Here is a 16,711-nt window from a genome sequence, read left to right as displayed (position 1 = left end):
AGATAAGTTTTTATCTCAGGATTTGCTAGTAAATATGATTTTTCGACTGACTATTCCTCACATTTCTAAGTATATGTTTTCAAATTAGTTTCTTGCAAAGTTTTATAGTTGTTGGTAGGAACGCATCTCCAAGGGAACATCCTCCGGTTAATTATATTCATTACAATGCTATTCGAACCATCGAATTTCATAAAAATTTTGTCGCTTTCAAATATACGAGGATTTTGATACATTTTTTTGAATACCAATACATACTTCGCATACCATGCTGTTTATTTGAGCATCCCCAGTCCCTCCATCTTTATATCTATAATTACACTAAAAATACCATATTTTTTCTTTCATTTCCAATTAAATAATTTTTTTTTTATATTTTATCATTATATTTTCTCTCTCCTTCACTCACAACCATTTTAAAAAATATTAAAAATTTATAGAGGTGAACAGTGTGTTTCTCCAAATTTAACCATAAACAGTAACATTTTCTCTCTCCTCCTCTCACAACCACTTTTAACCATCTCTAAAAAATAGAGAACCCCCTCACATAATTTGGAGAACTCACTGGGAATGATCTTAGTTGATGGCCTTAAAATTTTAAATTAGGTACGTAATGTATGTCGGTTTAAACCCCTACAAGACTAGAAGGTAACTGGGATACGTTTCAATTTACCGTTTCATGAATTATTTGTTGGCAAGTTCTTCGAGCAATAGGCTTGCCCAACCATTGGATTGGAAGTGAGACCTATTCAAAGAGATGGTTTCCTATGTTAACATTATTTTTCCTTGTACACACATCTCATTTCTAGCTAAAATAACCCTTGTTATATTAATCTTTAAGATCCGAAATATAATGTATAAGAGAAATATATGCAGTTTATCTGTAATATATATAAATTAAATGTATAAGAGAAATATCTGTAGTTTTTATATAATATCGGAAATGAAATGTGGTAATTAAAAATTGTATTTTATCTTCTAGAAATGTAATGTCCTGATTTTTTTTTTATAAAATTTTATCTGTAATGTAGGTAATTGTATGACATTAACATTTAAATAAATGACTTCTTATAGTTCAGTGTGATTTGTTATCACATTGCATATGCTTACACCTAAATGATTTGTATGGCCTAATATTCTTACAAACTGTTGGCCTCGCTTGAAACCTGCCAGAAAACCACCATCACCATCGACCTCCGACGACCCCTCAAAAACCTATGAGTCAAGTTACAACCGTCTTTCCCGGGCACCTTTGACCTTTGAGCTATACATAAGGCTTTTTCGAAAGATACTTGTTTTAAGGTTTGGCTGTGGTGTGGGAAAGAAGAAAGGGTCAAGGTAGGGAAGTGGTGGTTGTCATTAGTTTTCCCGGCCAACTTTGTTGGGGTGTTAGTGGTTAGTAGCTAACGACTATTGCATGCAAAAGAGAGAGAGAGAGAGAGAGAGAGAGAGAGAGGGAGATTGTGAAATCTAAAGAAAAGAATGAGAGAGAAGAAAGTGATTTTGGTTCTTTTTTCCGTCTTAAATTATGTTGGTTTCATGGCTTTCATCCAGCAATTTATATTTTTTTTTAAAAGTCCAATCACTTACAAGAAGTAAGCAGTCCAAACAATATAAAGGAAAATAAATAACATTAACAAAACATGCAATCGCTTATAGCGGAAAATCAACAAAATTACATGTGCTCCACTTTTCCCAATCTAGACATTTTCTTTTGCTTCTTTGTTTCATCCATAAGAAGGAGGTTTACTTAATATCATTCACTAATTTTGTTATCACTAAAGGAGCGTTATTAAAAATAATATCATTCCTTGTCAACCATATCATACAACACGTCACCACCATTATAGATTGAACCGCATGACACACTTCTTTATAAATAATATTCTTACTTGGGTAGTCGAGAATCTCTTCCACTGACTCGAAATTAGCTCGTCTAGGAATCTTGACCCAATCATATATTATCGGCCAAATGCCATTAATACCCTTGAAGTTAACAAACAAGCGTTGTGAAGTTTCTACCCCCTCACCACAAAAAACACACTTCACGCCACCAACTGTAAAACCCCGTGTATATAGTGCTGCTTTAGTCGCAATGCAATCCAACAACAATCTCCAAATAAAGCAATTAATCTCAATAGTAACCCACTTAAGCCAAAACATGTCATTTTGTACCTGAAGATCAGCATTGTCTAATTCCCACCTCAACGATTTGACAGAAAAAACCGAGCGTTTACCATCTATTTCTTGCCATATCCAATCATCCGGATTTAACATCACAACCACAGATGAAATAATATTAAAAAAATTTTTGCAAATCAGTTTGTAACTGAGCTGATTTTGGCTTTTTTTCCATCTCCATTTCCACTTCCTTTCATTTTCTACCCATTCATAGCAATCATCAAGCCACACGTCCTTTTGTTTTTCCAAAGAAAACAATGATGGAAACACCTTATAAAGCGGTTGTTCACCGGCCCGAGAATCAAGCCAAAAAAGTGTTTTATCCCCTTTTCCTACCTGTGGTTTAATTCGTTCTAACACTTTTCTTGTTATGTTGTTTTCATCAGCATTCACCCGATAAATATGCTTCCAAACTCCACTTAAAGAAGTCTTTACCCGAATAGCTTCCCACTTGTGTGCCCGTTTATTTATTGCTGTAATAACTTTTACCCACAACGAATTCTTACCGGATTTATAACGATACAACCACTTTGCAAGTAAAGCCGTATTCATAGCTTTTAAACTGCCGACCCCTAATCCACCACGTCCTTTATCCAATATTATTCTACTCCATGCCACCCAACTTATCTTTTCTGTCTCATCTGACCCTCCCCATAAAAATCGTCTTCGTTTGCTTTCAAGTTTCCTTAAAACTTTCTCAGGTACTTTAAAGATGGAGAAATAATAAGTACCCAAGCTCCCCAAAACCTTTTTGGTAAGCGTCAAACAACCCCCAAACAATAGTACTTTTGTCTTCCATTTTTAGATAATTTCTTATTAAACTTATCCATCATTGGTTGCCAATTACAACTTCTACCCATATTTGCTCCAATAGGTAAACCAAGATGTAAAAAAGGAATTTTTCCAAATTTGCACATTAACAAACTTGCACCCCTACATACCTTCGTCCAGTCCACCTTAATTCCATAAAGAATACTTTTTTTTCAAATTTATCCTTAACCCGGAAACTAAATAAAAACATCTCATAATACGATTCAAATTCAAAAGGTTAGATGTGTTCCATTCACCAAGGAAAATCACATCATCTACGTAAAAGAGATGCGAAATAAGTGGACCATTCCTCAGTGTTTGAATACCTTTAAACAAACCTTGTGTGCATGCGGATTTCATCGCCATATTTAAAGCCTCCATTGCTGTCATACCCCGATCAATGAAGGCGGAAACGTCGAGGCGCGACATGATTGCTCATTGCACAATGACACTATAAAGTTACAATCTTTAAACAACTCATTTAAATCCATATCATCATAAATAACACAACAATTGTTCATACAAAATGCCAAATAGATAGATAAACAAATAACTTGTTTTTTTTATTTTCTAGTATCCTAAAGCCAAGATAATAAGTTTCTTCAAGTAATCCAGACAAGCTAACATCAAACCTGTAACATTGCATAAAATAGAGTTTGTCAACACGAAGGTTGGTGAGCAATTTCATAGTTTTGGACAATAAGTATATAGTATGAAATCCACAACTAGTATATGAAAACAATAAATAATAGCAACAATTTAGATAATAAAACCGTCAATAAGAATACATTGACGACAATAATGAAATCGTCAATAAGAATACATTGACGACACCTTTCTATATGGGGATACCATATATACTCGGAATTAACGTATGATCATACTTTGATGAGGCTACCCGCCTTAGCATTCAAGAGGCTACCCGCCTTAGCATTCAAGAATTTGCACATAATCATGTAAAGCATATAACACCAAATCGAGCATTTATTTAAGTAAACATATACAATACGTGTTGTGGTTTAAGACTCAAGTATAAATCATTTGAATTTGAATAAGTATGCAATGCCACCCCCAAAACGAAAGATGGAAAACGGGGGATGAAAAAGTACTCACTAACAAGTAACTTGAAAGATAGTGTCGTGAATAATCGGAGATATCGGTTTAACGAGCAAGACCTATATTAAACGGGTCTTGTGTTAGTAGGTGGTCTTGGAAGGGTTTAAAATAAAATACATGACAAATAAAGTAAATAAATAAAGTTTAGGATTTAAAATGTAAATATTTGATAAATTAAATAAACGAGTTTTGTAAAATAAGTTTACTCGAAACCGGGTCTCGGTATTCTATTCATTAGTTTTATTTCTTTTTTTTACTCAACCTATGTTAAGTAATAATGTGGGTTAAAATGCGATATTGCAAAACCCTTGGTTATAAGAATACCAAAACGAGGTTTAAACGAATGTTCGGGTTTGTCGGTTCGAGACTTGATAATTGACCAAGCTCACAGTTAACTTCCCAAAATAATAAATGTTATGAGATAACTCAATAAAATCAAAATAGACTTAACCAAGTATGTAGTTCTATTGTGAAGAACCTTAACGTTCGTTAGGCGAGTATACGACCTTATCGGTTCGAACTTGTTATAAGATCAAGTTGGTTACCGACATGCCAAGTATGTTTAGAAATTAACTAAAATTGATTTAAATATAATCTTGAAGAAAAATATGATTTTTGGTGGCTAAAAACACACTTGTGTGTCTTAAGCGAGTGAACTCGATTTAGTTCGGTTTTTGGTTCGGTCCTTGACTCGGAATAAGACCGAGGATGGTTACCACATACCCAATTACCATGGAACTTGTAAAATAACTTATAAATAATAATACTCAAGTTTTACATTCAAAAAGTTAACAATAAAGCTTTTAAACAAAAGTTCGGTTTTTGGTTCGGTCCTTGACTCAGAATAAGACCGAGGATGGTTACCACATACCCAATTACCATGGACCTTGTAAAATAACTTATAAATAATAATACTCAAGTTTTACATTCAAAAAGTTAACAATAATGCTTTTAAACAAAAGTTCGGTTTTTGGTTCGGTTCTCAACTCGGGATGAAACCGAGGCGAGTCACCACATACCCAATACTATGGAACTTGACAAATATGAATAATAAACTAAAATATGTAGAAGTTAAGCAAGTATAACAAGTTATATGGTTAGATTTGTTAAATATATAAACAAGGACTACAAAGTCCTCCATGTAACATTGCCTTACTAGCCCGACATTTCAACCGGCCGAGACCGGAGAAATGAAAGACCGAAGGTAAACAAGGAGTGTATATTATATATATGTTGTAACATCAAGCTTTAAGTATTGAGAAGTTAGTTAAAATGAAAGATTAGCTTATGAAGAACAACCTTAGAATTCAAGAATTTGAGAGAGAAATGAAGAAATGAGCAAGCACAAATGAAGAAGATGGGTGTGTATATATAGGGTAAGTTGAATGGGTCTTTCATAAAGGTTGTTTCATGAAAATGGGTTGGTTATAGACCCAAGAAAGCACAAACTACAAATGGGTCCTTCAAGTCTCCATTTTGGTAGTTTTAGTCCCTGGAGTTCGTTTTGAGCGTTTTCGGGGAATTTTAAGAACCGAAAAGGGTGGTTTTTTTTATCCAACAACTATAATACAAATATTTAACATACAATTCATCATTTTGATAATATCGAAAGGTTCGGGATACATAACGGGTCGGGTTTACATTAAGAATACAAGTATAAAATAATCCGAAATTGACAAATGTCACAGTATCCCCTACTTTAGGAAATTTCGTCCCGAAATTAAGATGATGTAAATAAATATGGATGTTTCTCCTTCATCGAGTCTTCTCGTTCCCATGTAAACTCCGCGCCACGCCGTGATTCCCATCGAACTTTAACTAACTTAATGCGACGTCGCTTGGTTTTCTTTTCATTGCGGTCCATGATTTCAACGGGTCGTTCAACCATAATCATTAATTCATTGACTTGTACTTCGTCGAGAGGTATATGGAGACTACCTTCGGCTAAGCACTTCTTGAGATTTGAAACATGAAAGGTCGGATGAACACCGGTGAATTCTTTCGGTAGTTCGAGTCGGTAGGCTACTTTTTCGACTCGCTCAAGAATCTTGAATGGGCCTACGAAACGGGGAGCTAATTTTCCTTTCTTTCCAAAACAAACTACTCCTTTCCAAGGGGATACCTTGAGAAGGACGAGATCGTCGACATTGAATTCGATCGGTTTTAGCCGTTTGTCGGCGTAGCTCTTTTGTCGACTTCTAGCGGCAAGTAGGTTCTTGTGAATTTGGTCAATACAGTCGGTGGCTTCTTGGACCATTTCGGGTCCAGTAATTTGAGCTTCACCGATTTCGTTTCAACTATTCGGGGAATGACATTTGCGACCGTAGAGAGCTTCAAAAGGAGGCATACCGATGCTAGAATGGAAATTGTTATTGTAAGAGAATTCAATGTAAGGAATGTGAGAATCCCAATTCCCACCGAAATCGAGTACACACGCTCGAAGCATGTCCTCAAGTGTTTGAATCGTACGTTCGGATTGTCCATCCGTTTGAGGATGATAAGCGGTGCTAAGATCAAGATGAGTTCCCAAGGTTTCTTGAAGTGATCGCCAAAAATGAGACGTGAATCGAGCATCGCGATCGGAAATGATAGTCAAAGGTAAACCGTGGCGACACACGATTTCGCGAACGTAGATTTGGGCAAGTTGCTCAACAGAGTATTTTTCTCGAATTGGAATAAAGTGAGCGGACTTGGTTAATCGGTCAATAAGAACCCAAATGCTATCGTTGCCTTTTTGTGTAGTGGGTAGTTTCATTATAAAGTCCATAGCAATGTCTTTCCATTTCCATATGGGGATTGGTGGTTGCTCGAGTAACCCAAAAGGTTTTTGATGTTCGGCTTTGACTTTAGAGCAAGTAAGACATTTCGAAACGTACGTTGCTACGTCTTTCTTCATACCCGGCCACCAAAAGGTAGAACGAAGATCGAAATACATTTTATCCGCACCGGGATGAACAGAATATCGTGACTTGTGAGCTTCATCGAGTATGCAAGTACGAAGGTCATCGCGATCGGGAACCCATAAACGATTGAGATAATACAATAAGCCATCGGGTTTTGTTTCGAGTTGAAGCTCGGCTCCACATGACATTTCGTCGTACATGTTGCCTTCGTCAACGGAGGTACGTTGGGCTTGATAGATTTTGGCTCAGAGATCGATTTGAACGGTGAAGCTAAGAAGCAAGACGGATTTGACATTACCTTTCGACTAAGGGCATCGGCCACGACATTCGCTTTACCGGGATGGTAGCGAATTTCGCAATCGTAGTCACTAAGTAACTCAGCCCATCTTCGTTGTCTCATGTTGAGATCTTTTTGGTCAAAAATGTGTTGAAGGCTTTTGTGATCGGTAAAAACCACACATTTCGTTCCGTAAAGGTAATGTCTCCAAATTTTGAGTGCGAAAACGACGGCACCAAGTTCAAGATCGTGAGTCATGTAGTTCTTCTCGTTGACCTTGAATTGCCTTGAAGCATACGCGATAACTTGACCTCGTTGCATGAGAACGCAACCGAGACCTTGATGAGAAGCATCGCAAAATACTACAAAGTCGTCATTTCCATCGAGAAGGGTTAGAACGGGAGCATTGCAAAGCATGTGTTTAAGAGTATTAAATGCTTCTTCTTGTTTGGATCCCCATTCATAAGGCTGTCCTTTGTGAGTTAGGGAAGTGAGGGGTAAAGAGATCTTGGAAAAATTTTAGATGAAACGCCGATAATATCCGGCCAAACCGAGGAAAGATCGAATTTCCGTGGGTGTAGTCGGAGTCTTCCAATCTTTGACGGCTTCGATTTTTGCGGGATTAACATGAATACCCTTGTCGTTGACGATGTGTCCCAAAAATTGAACTTCCTCTAGCCAAAATTCACATTTTGAGAATTTGGCGTAAAGTCGTTCTTTTCTTAAGACTTCGAGAATGGAACGCAAGTGATGCTCATGCTCGGCTTTGGATTTAGAGAAGATGAGAATGTCATCAATAAAGACAATAACGAATTTATCTAGAAACGGTTTGCAAACGCGGTTCATGAGATCCATAAATACCGCGGGCGCATTGGTTAACCCGAAGGGCATGACCAAAAATTCGAAATGTCCATATCGAGTACGGAATGCGGTTTTTGGAATGTCTTCTTCGCGAACACGCAACTGATGATATCCTGATAGAAGATCGATTTTGGAGAAACACGTTGCGCCTTGGAGTTGATCGAAGAGGTCGTCGATTCGTGGCAAAGGATAACGATTTTTGATAGTAAGTTTATTGAGTTCACGATAATTGATGCACATGCGAAAGGAGCCATCTTTCTTTTTCACGAAGAGGACGGGAGCGCCCCAAGGGGAGGAGCTTGGATGAATAAATCTTTTGTCGGAAAGTTCTTTGAGTTGGTTTGATAACTCTTGCATTTCCGACGGGGCTAAACGGTAAGGAGCCTTGGCCACGGGCATTGCGCCGGGCACAAGATCGATTCGAAATTCAACCGGACGAATGGGTGGAAGACCGGTAACATCATCTGGAAAGACGTCGAGGAAATCATAAACAATGGAGATATCTTGGATTTTTCTTTCCTTGTGGTCTTTTACCACCGCTTGGGCTAGGAACGGAACATACTTTTGGCGTATGTATTTTTGCGATTGAGAACACGACATGAGATTGAGCCTTTTAGGAAACATTTTGCCATAGACCTTGAGAGTTTTACCGTTGACAAGCGGAATCCGAATGAATTTATCATAACAAACGACTTCGGCACGGTGCAAAGATAATCAATCCATGCCAACTATGACATCGAAACTTCCCATTTGCATCTGAATGAGATCGATGGAGAATTTACGCTTACAAAGAGTGAGAGAACAATTACGAAGGACCGAGTTTATGGTGATAGAATTTCCATTGGCGACATCGACAGAAAAGGGTCAAGAAAGTTTAGTGCGAGGTACGGCAAGAGTAGATTCAAACTTTAATGAAATAAAACTTCTATCGGCACCAGTATCAAATAATATAGAAGCCAAATGCTCGTTCACTAAAAACATACCGTTCACAACATCGTTTGCCACTTGAGCTTGATTAGCATTCATCATAAAAGCTCGTCCTTGGTTACCGGGATTTCCTTGAGGTGCATGAGGTGGTGGAGGAGGAGGTGCTTGGATGGCTTGCATGGGTTGGATGAGTGGTGCATTGAGTTGGGGAAGTTGAGGTTGGTAGGTTTGGACTTGGTAGGCTTGGGTTAGATAGTAGGGTATGGTTACGGTTTTGGCTTGGTTTGCAAAAGTGAGTCGTGGGCAATTGTTGCGGAAATGATTTGGGTCACCACAGTTAAAGCAAGCTCGGGGTTGTTGAGGAGGGTTTTGCGGGTAAGGTGCAAAGCGGTTTTAGGTGTTTTGTGGAGTGGTTCTTGGTTTGTTGGGTTGAGTACGTTGTGCGGAACGACATGTGTTATTTAGATGGCTAAAACGGTTACAAATGGTGCAATGGCGACAAGGTAAGGGAGATGGGTGATGAAGTTGACAATTGTTGCATAGTGGAAAAGTACCGGTATAGGGTTTTCGATTTTGTGGGGGAGCTTGGGGTTGTTGTTGTGGTTGCGGTTGGGTAACGGCATAGTTTCGGTGGTTTTGTTTGGGTTTCTTTTTGTTGTTGTGTAACATCTATGGATTTTTCTTGCAAAAACGCTAGTTTTTTGTGCTCGTATTAATTTCATCGTCTACATTTATTAGTGTTGAATTATGTGTCATTTATTGAATAACATTTTCTTTATATGCGTAATTATATGATCCTATGTTCATTTCATCATAACCGTGCTTAATTATTAATATAACACGTTGAACCGGAATGCCTAGATTAATATTTTATAACATGTAACAAAATATTTTGTTATTATTATTTTTATCCTAAGTATTTAAATTAATCATTTGATTTAAAAAGAGAACATTCTAGAAACTTCTATCTTAAACCTGTTTCTCAAATTTTACATTATCTAATTTATTTAATTTGAAAAAAAAAAGTTAAATTAAAAAAAAAAGTATCGTGCACTTTCTCACATGCACACATATCTTTTTTTTTATTATTATTATCATTATCATTTTGTTTATAATTATTATAATTATAATTATCATTAAGTTATATCTTGATCTTTAAATAAGTTTTATCTCTATCGCAATCATATTCAAACCTTAACTTTTGGCCTATAAATAGAGCCCCTCCTTCTCATATTTTTTTCACACCAAATCTCATTCCCTCTAAGCATAATCAAGTAAGTTTTATATGTTTTCTTAGTTGTTCTTCATATATCTTTGATTTTGATCTTGTTCTTTTGAATTTCTTTTAGTTTGTTCCTATGTTCTTGAGTTTTCTTTTGAATCTTCATAATTGTTCATATACTCTCACCATGATCATCATAAATTGTTAATAAACCCTTACTTTTGCTCTAAAAGATTATGATGATCATGTTATTCCAAGAAATCATAATTGTTTTCTCATAATCTTGGATCAAATTATAATTTTTCCATGAACAACTATGAATATTCTTATGATCTTCAAAAAAAAACTCATAAAGTTATCATAACTAAAAATTATATTTACATAATTGGTCCTTATACTTTCATAAATGTCAATAAATATCCTAAATTATAATATTTACACTTTAAACCCTATACTTTCATAAATGTTAATAAATATCCTAAACTATAATATTTACACTTTGAATCCTACACTTTCTTAAATGCCAATAAACACCCAAACTATATGATATTACACTTTTAACCTCGTACTTTATTATTTATGAAAACCATTCTAAAACATTTTGAGTTAGTATACAAATAGAGTATAAACCGGGTATGTATGTATCTGACAAGCAAACGGTTCTGTCTAAGGCAAGAGTAGCGTAAATAATCCCATTGGACCCGTGACTCTTACCTGTGAATCAACTTGCTGGAGATCATGCTCTTGGTTTAGAACATTCTAGTATGCGACACTCTAACTAATTTAAAAATCAAACTTAATCTAGGGCATCCCGTAACCGGTTCAACAAACTCTTGCTCGTGTTCGTGTTCATCCGTCAAGCAAGGTGAGTTCATAGCCCCTTTTCATGCTTTTAAACGTTTTATACTTCGGGGTGGAAACATGCAACTTATTTATTCTACGTTTTATACATGTTATTTGATTCAAGCTTTATTTCATTATATTCGTTATGTGTAATCATTACAAGGGTATACTTAATCGCATGTACAACCATTAACTTGTTAAGCCCGTGGTAGTATGATGATAGATCTATTGGCCCGACCCGCCCACTCAGGCCTGTGTGTTCAGAATCCGACGATCGTTAAACATTAAACATAATAGTCTAATCGTGGATTAGACGACTCGCTAAACGTGTCAGAGGTTTGGTTGTAATCACTAAAGTATACAAAGTAACTTAACACATATGGAATGTTGTCAACATAAAACTTATTTTTTTCAAAACCTATATTCTCACCAACTATTTTTAGTTGACACTCTCGCATGTTTTTCAGGTGATGGAAATTAAGTTATGAAGATTCTTGAAGTTTCATATAGGGCATGAGTCAGACTTAGAAGTTGAATGAATAAAGTGCTATGTCATATTTTCTATTTGGATTATATTTGAATAATTCGTTGGTTTCTTTTAATAGGAGTTTTTACATTTAATACCATGTGCATGATTTCAATCTACGCACGCCCCGGCGTTTCCGCCTTCGGCCGGGGGGTGTGACATGTTGTGGCGGGAAGAGTTTGAGTAGTTGATGGCTTGAGGTGGTGGGTCAACTTTGGCTTGAGGTGCGGGTTCGGTTTTGATTTTATCACTTTTCTTCTTGATGGTTAGGGTACCCGCCTTAACATGGTTCTCCGATAGCGCACCGGCTAGAGTAATTGCATCCTCAAGGTTCTCAGGTTTGCTACTCATGACTGAGTCCCGAATTAGCATGGGTAAACCCCAATGTATTTGTTGATTTTACGTTCGAGCTGGGTAACCAAATGAGGTACAAGGGTGCTCAATTCATGAAAACGGAGCGAGTAAGCGGCATTATCACCACTTTCTTGTTTCAATTCCCAAAATTTGGCTTCAAGCTTTTGGAGCTCGTGTTTGGGATAAAACTTCTTCATCATGAGTTCCTTAAGTTCGGTCCATGGAAGCGCCATGGCAATTTCCGCCCCTTGGAGATGCATAACACTACCCCACCACGTAAGAGCAGTTTCCTCAAACATGCTCGAATAGAAATTAGTTTTCTTCGCTTCGGGGCACTCGCTGTCTCGGAACACACTTTCCATCTTTTCAAACCATTACAACAAGGTAGTCGCATAGTTCGTACCAAGGAATTTAGTTGGGTTAGCACCGGTAAATTGTTTATAAAAGTAGGGAGCGGGTGTGGGTTCAACGGGTGCTACAACGGGTGGAGGTTGGTTTGCTTGCAAGTGAGTTAGGAGTTTGGGAATCACAACGGCGACTTGTTCGGCTACTAAAGCGGCCATCTTGCGTCTGGAGTCCTTACGGTAGTGGCGTCGTAGCCGAGGCATTCTAAAAATTATAAAGAATTTTAGTGAGTTTGAGGGCTTTGAGTTTAAAATAGAAGATGTATGTAACAATTTTTTTTTACGTGAATCCTAGTGTCATAAGGATGAGAATGTTAGTAGAAATAAAGTTTATACATAAACCAAATGATAAAAACGTATATATAAGTATATGTTTCAAAGTTTCGAGAATTTAAAATTTGGACGTTTTGAAATATTGAAATTTGTATATAGTCGGAAAAATCGTACATGAACCACCATGATTTGATATTCCGAAAGAAAAAACAACAAAATTTCTTGTAAACATATATATAGTTGGGAAAATCGTACATGAACCACCATGATTTGATATCCCGGCAATAAAAACTTATGTAAAAGTAATATATATGGATTCGAACATGTGCACGTATCACCGCGTCTTTCATGTTGTTGACTCAACTCATGATAATAACATATAATAAAACGGAGATACAACAAGATGTTAAAAACACTTGTCCACGTATCACCGTGGCTTTTATGTTTTCAACACCAAAAATAAGGAGGCGACCGGAACGCTCGCATACGACAACTAAAAGTGTCGGCTCATATAACTCGAGTTGCTTAACCTAGAAACCAACACTAAACCCAATCATCCCAGGTAAGTAAATCACCTTCGATTCTTGGATTCTTTTTGTCAAATGATCGAATCAAGTGTTTCGTTCCCTACGGTCGTCACAAAACAAATTATAGAACCTAGCTTTAAGGAGATTGTAAACAACGAGATCCAAGTTAAGCTTGTGATCCATAAAACACAATATAAAAACTAATGTTTTGTTTTAAGGTAAAAAAACCTTAGAATACTATTGAAAGTGTGTGTATGTGTACATTTATGATGAGATAGATTTTTAAACAAGTTTATAAATAATTAATAAATGCAATAAACAATCAAGTAGGGTAAACACGTATGAGCACACGTATAGGGACCCTAGAGCATAAACTATACTAGGCTGTTACGTCTAACCACCTATCCTATAGTCGATGGCTCTGATACCAATCTGTCACACCCCGACCAATGAAGGCGGAAACGTCGAGGCGCGACATGATTGCTCATTGCACAATGACACTATAAAGTTACAATCTTTAAACAACTCATTTAAATCCATATCATCATAAATAACACAACAATTGTTCATACAAAATGCCAAATAGATAGATAAACAAATAACTTGTTTTTTTTATTTTCTAGTATCCTAAAGCCAAGATAATAAGTTTCTTCAAGTAATCCAATCAAGCTAACATCAAACCTGTAACATTGCATAAAATAGAGTTTGTCAACACGAAGGTTGGTGAGCAATTTTCATAGTTTTGGACAATAAGTATATAGTATGAAATCCACAACTAGTATATGAAAACAATAAATAATAGCAACAATTTAGATAATAAAACCGTCAATAAGAATACATTGACGACAATAATGAAATCGTCAATAAGAATACATTGACGACACCTTTCTATATGGGGATACCATATATACTCGGAATTAACGTATGATCATACTTTGATGAGGCTACCCGCCTTAGCATTCAAGAGGCTACCCGCCTTAGCATTCAAGAATTTGCACATAATCATGTAAAGCATATAACACCAAATCGAGCATTTATTTAAGTAAACATATACAATACGTGTTGTGGTTTAAGACTCAAGTATAAATCATTTGAATTTGAATAAGTATGCAATGCCACCCCCAAAACGAAAGATGGAAAACGGGGGATGAAAAAGTACTCACTAACAAGTAACTTGAAAGATAGTGTCGTGAATAATCGGAGATATCGGTTTAACGAGCAAGACCTATATTAAACGGGTCTTGTGTTAGTAGGTGGTCTTGGAAGGGTTTAAAATAAAATACATGACAAATAAAGTAAATAAATAAAGTTTAGGATTTAAAATGTAAATATTTGATAAATTAAATAAACGAGTTTTGTAAAATAAGTTTACTCGAAACCGGGTCTCGGTATTCTATTCATTAGTTTTTTTTCTTTTTTTTACTCAACCTATGTTAAGTAATAATGTGGGTTAAAATGCGATATTGCAAAACCCTTGGTTATAAGAATACCAAAATGAGGTTTAAACGAGTGTTCGGGTTTGTCGGTACGAGACTTGATAATTGACCAAGCTCACAGTTAACTTCCCAAAATAATAAATGTTATGAGATAACTCAATAAAATCAAAATAGACTTAACCAAGTATGTAGTTCTATTGTGAAGAACCTTAACGTTCGTTAGGCGAGTATACGACCTTATCGGTTCGAACTTGATATAAGATCAAGTTGGTTACCGACATGCCAAGTATGTTTAGAAATTAACTAAAATTGATTTAAATATAATCTTGAAGAAAAATATGATTTTTGGTGGCTAAAAACACACTTGTGTGTCTTAAGCGAGTGAACTCGATTTAGTTCGGTTTTTGGTTCGGTCCTTGACTCGGAATAAGACCGAGGATGGTTACCACATACCCAATTACCATGGAACTTGTAAAATAACTTATAAATAATAATACTCAAGTTTTACATTCAAAAAGTTAACAATAAAGCTTTTAAACAAAAGTTCAGTTTTTGGTTCGGTCCTTGACTCAGAATAAGACCGAGGATGGTTACCACATACCCAATTACCATGGACCTTGTAAAATAACTTATAAATAATAATACTCAAGTTTTACATTCAAAAAGTTAACAATAATGCTTTTAAACAAAAGTTCGGTTTTTGGTTCGGTTCTCAACTCGGGATGAAACCGAGGCGAGTCACCACATACCCAATACCATGGAACTTGACAAATATGAACAATAAACTAAAATATGTAGAAGTTAAGCAAGTATAACAAGTTATATGGTTAGATTTGTTAAATATATAAACAAGGACTACAAAGTCCTCCATGTAACATTGCCTTACTAGCCCGACATTTCAACCGGCCGAGACCGGAGAAATGAAAGACCGAAGGTAAACAAGGAGTGTATATTATATATATGTTGTAACATCAAGCTTTAAGTATTGAGAAGTTAGTTAAAATGAAAGATTAGCTTATGAAGAACAACCTTATAATTCAAGAATTTGAGAGAGAAATGAAGAAATGAGCAAGCACAAATGAAGAAGATGGGTGTGTATATTTAGGGTAAGTTGAATGGGTCTTTCATAAAGGTTGTTTCATGAAAATGGGTTGGTTATAGACCCAAGAAAGCACAAACTACAAATGGGTCCTTCAAGTCTCCATTTTGGTAGTTTTAGTCCCTGGAGTTCGTTTTGAGCGTTTTCGGGGAATTTTAAGAACCGAAAAGGGTGGTTTTTTTTATCCAACAACTATAATACAAATATTTAACATACAATTCATCATTTTGATAATATCGAAAACAATGATGGAAACACCTTATAAAGCGGTTGTTCACCGGCCCGAGAATCAAGCCAAAAAAGTGTTTTATCCCCTTTTCCCACCTGTGGTTTAATTCGTTCTAACACTTTTCTTGTTATGTTGTTTTCATCAGCATTCACCCGATAAATATGCTTCCAAACTCCACTTAAAGAAGTCTTTACCCGAATAGCTTCCCACTTGTGTGCCCGTTTATTTATTGCTGTAATAACTTTTACCCACAACGAATTCTTACCGGATTTATAACGATACAGCCACTTTGCAAGTAAAGCCGTATTCATAGCTTTTAAACTGCCGACCCCTAATCCACCACGTCCTTTATCCAATATTATTCTACTCCATGCCACCCAACTTATCTTTTCTGTCTCATCTGACCCTCCTCATAAAAATCGTCTTCGTTTGCTTTCAAGTTTCCTTAAAACTTTCTCAGGTACTTTAAAGATGGAGAAATAATAAGTACCCAAGCTCCCCAAAACCTTTTTGGTAAGCGTCAAACAACCCCCAAACAATAGTACTTTTGTCTTCCATTTTTAGATAATTTCTTATTAAACTTATCCATCATTGGTTGCCAATTACAACTTCTACCCATATTTGCTCCAATAGGTAAACCAAGATGTAAAAAAGGAATTTTTCCAAATTTGCACATTAACAAACTTGCACCCCTACATACCTTCGTCCAGTCCACCTTAATTCCAT

Source organism: Bidens hawaiensis, unplaced genomic scaffold, assembly GCF_021521415.1.
Source record: "Bidens hawaiensis isolate Kalapana, Puna unplaced genomic scaffold, B.hawaiensis_p1.1 tig00009451_1, whole genome shotgun sequence".
Taxonomy (NCBI): domain Eukaryota; kingdom Viridiplantae; phylum Streptophyta; class Magnoliopsida; order Asterales; family Asteraceae; genus Bidens; species Bidens hawaiensis.
The sequence above is the reverse complement of the archived record's forward strand: the minus strand, read 5'-3'. Positions refer to the sequence as shown.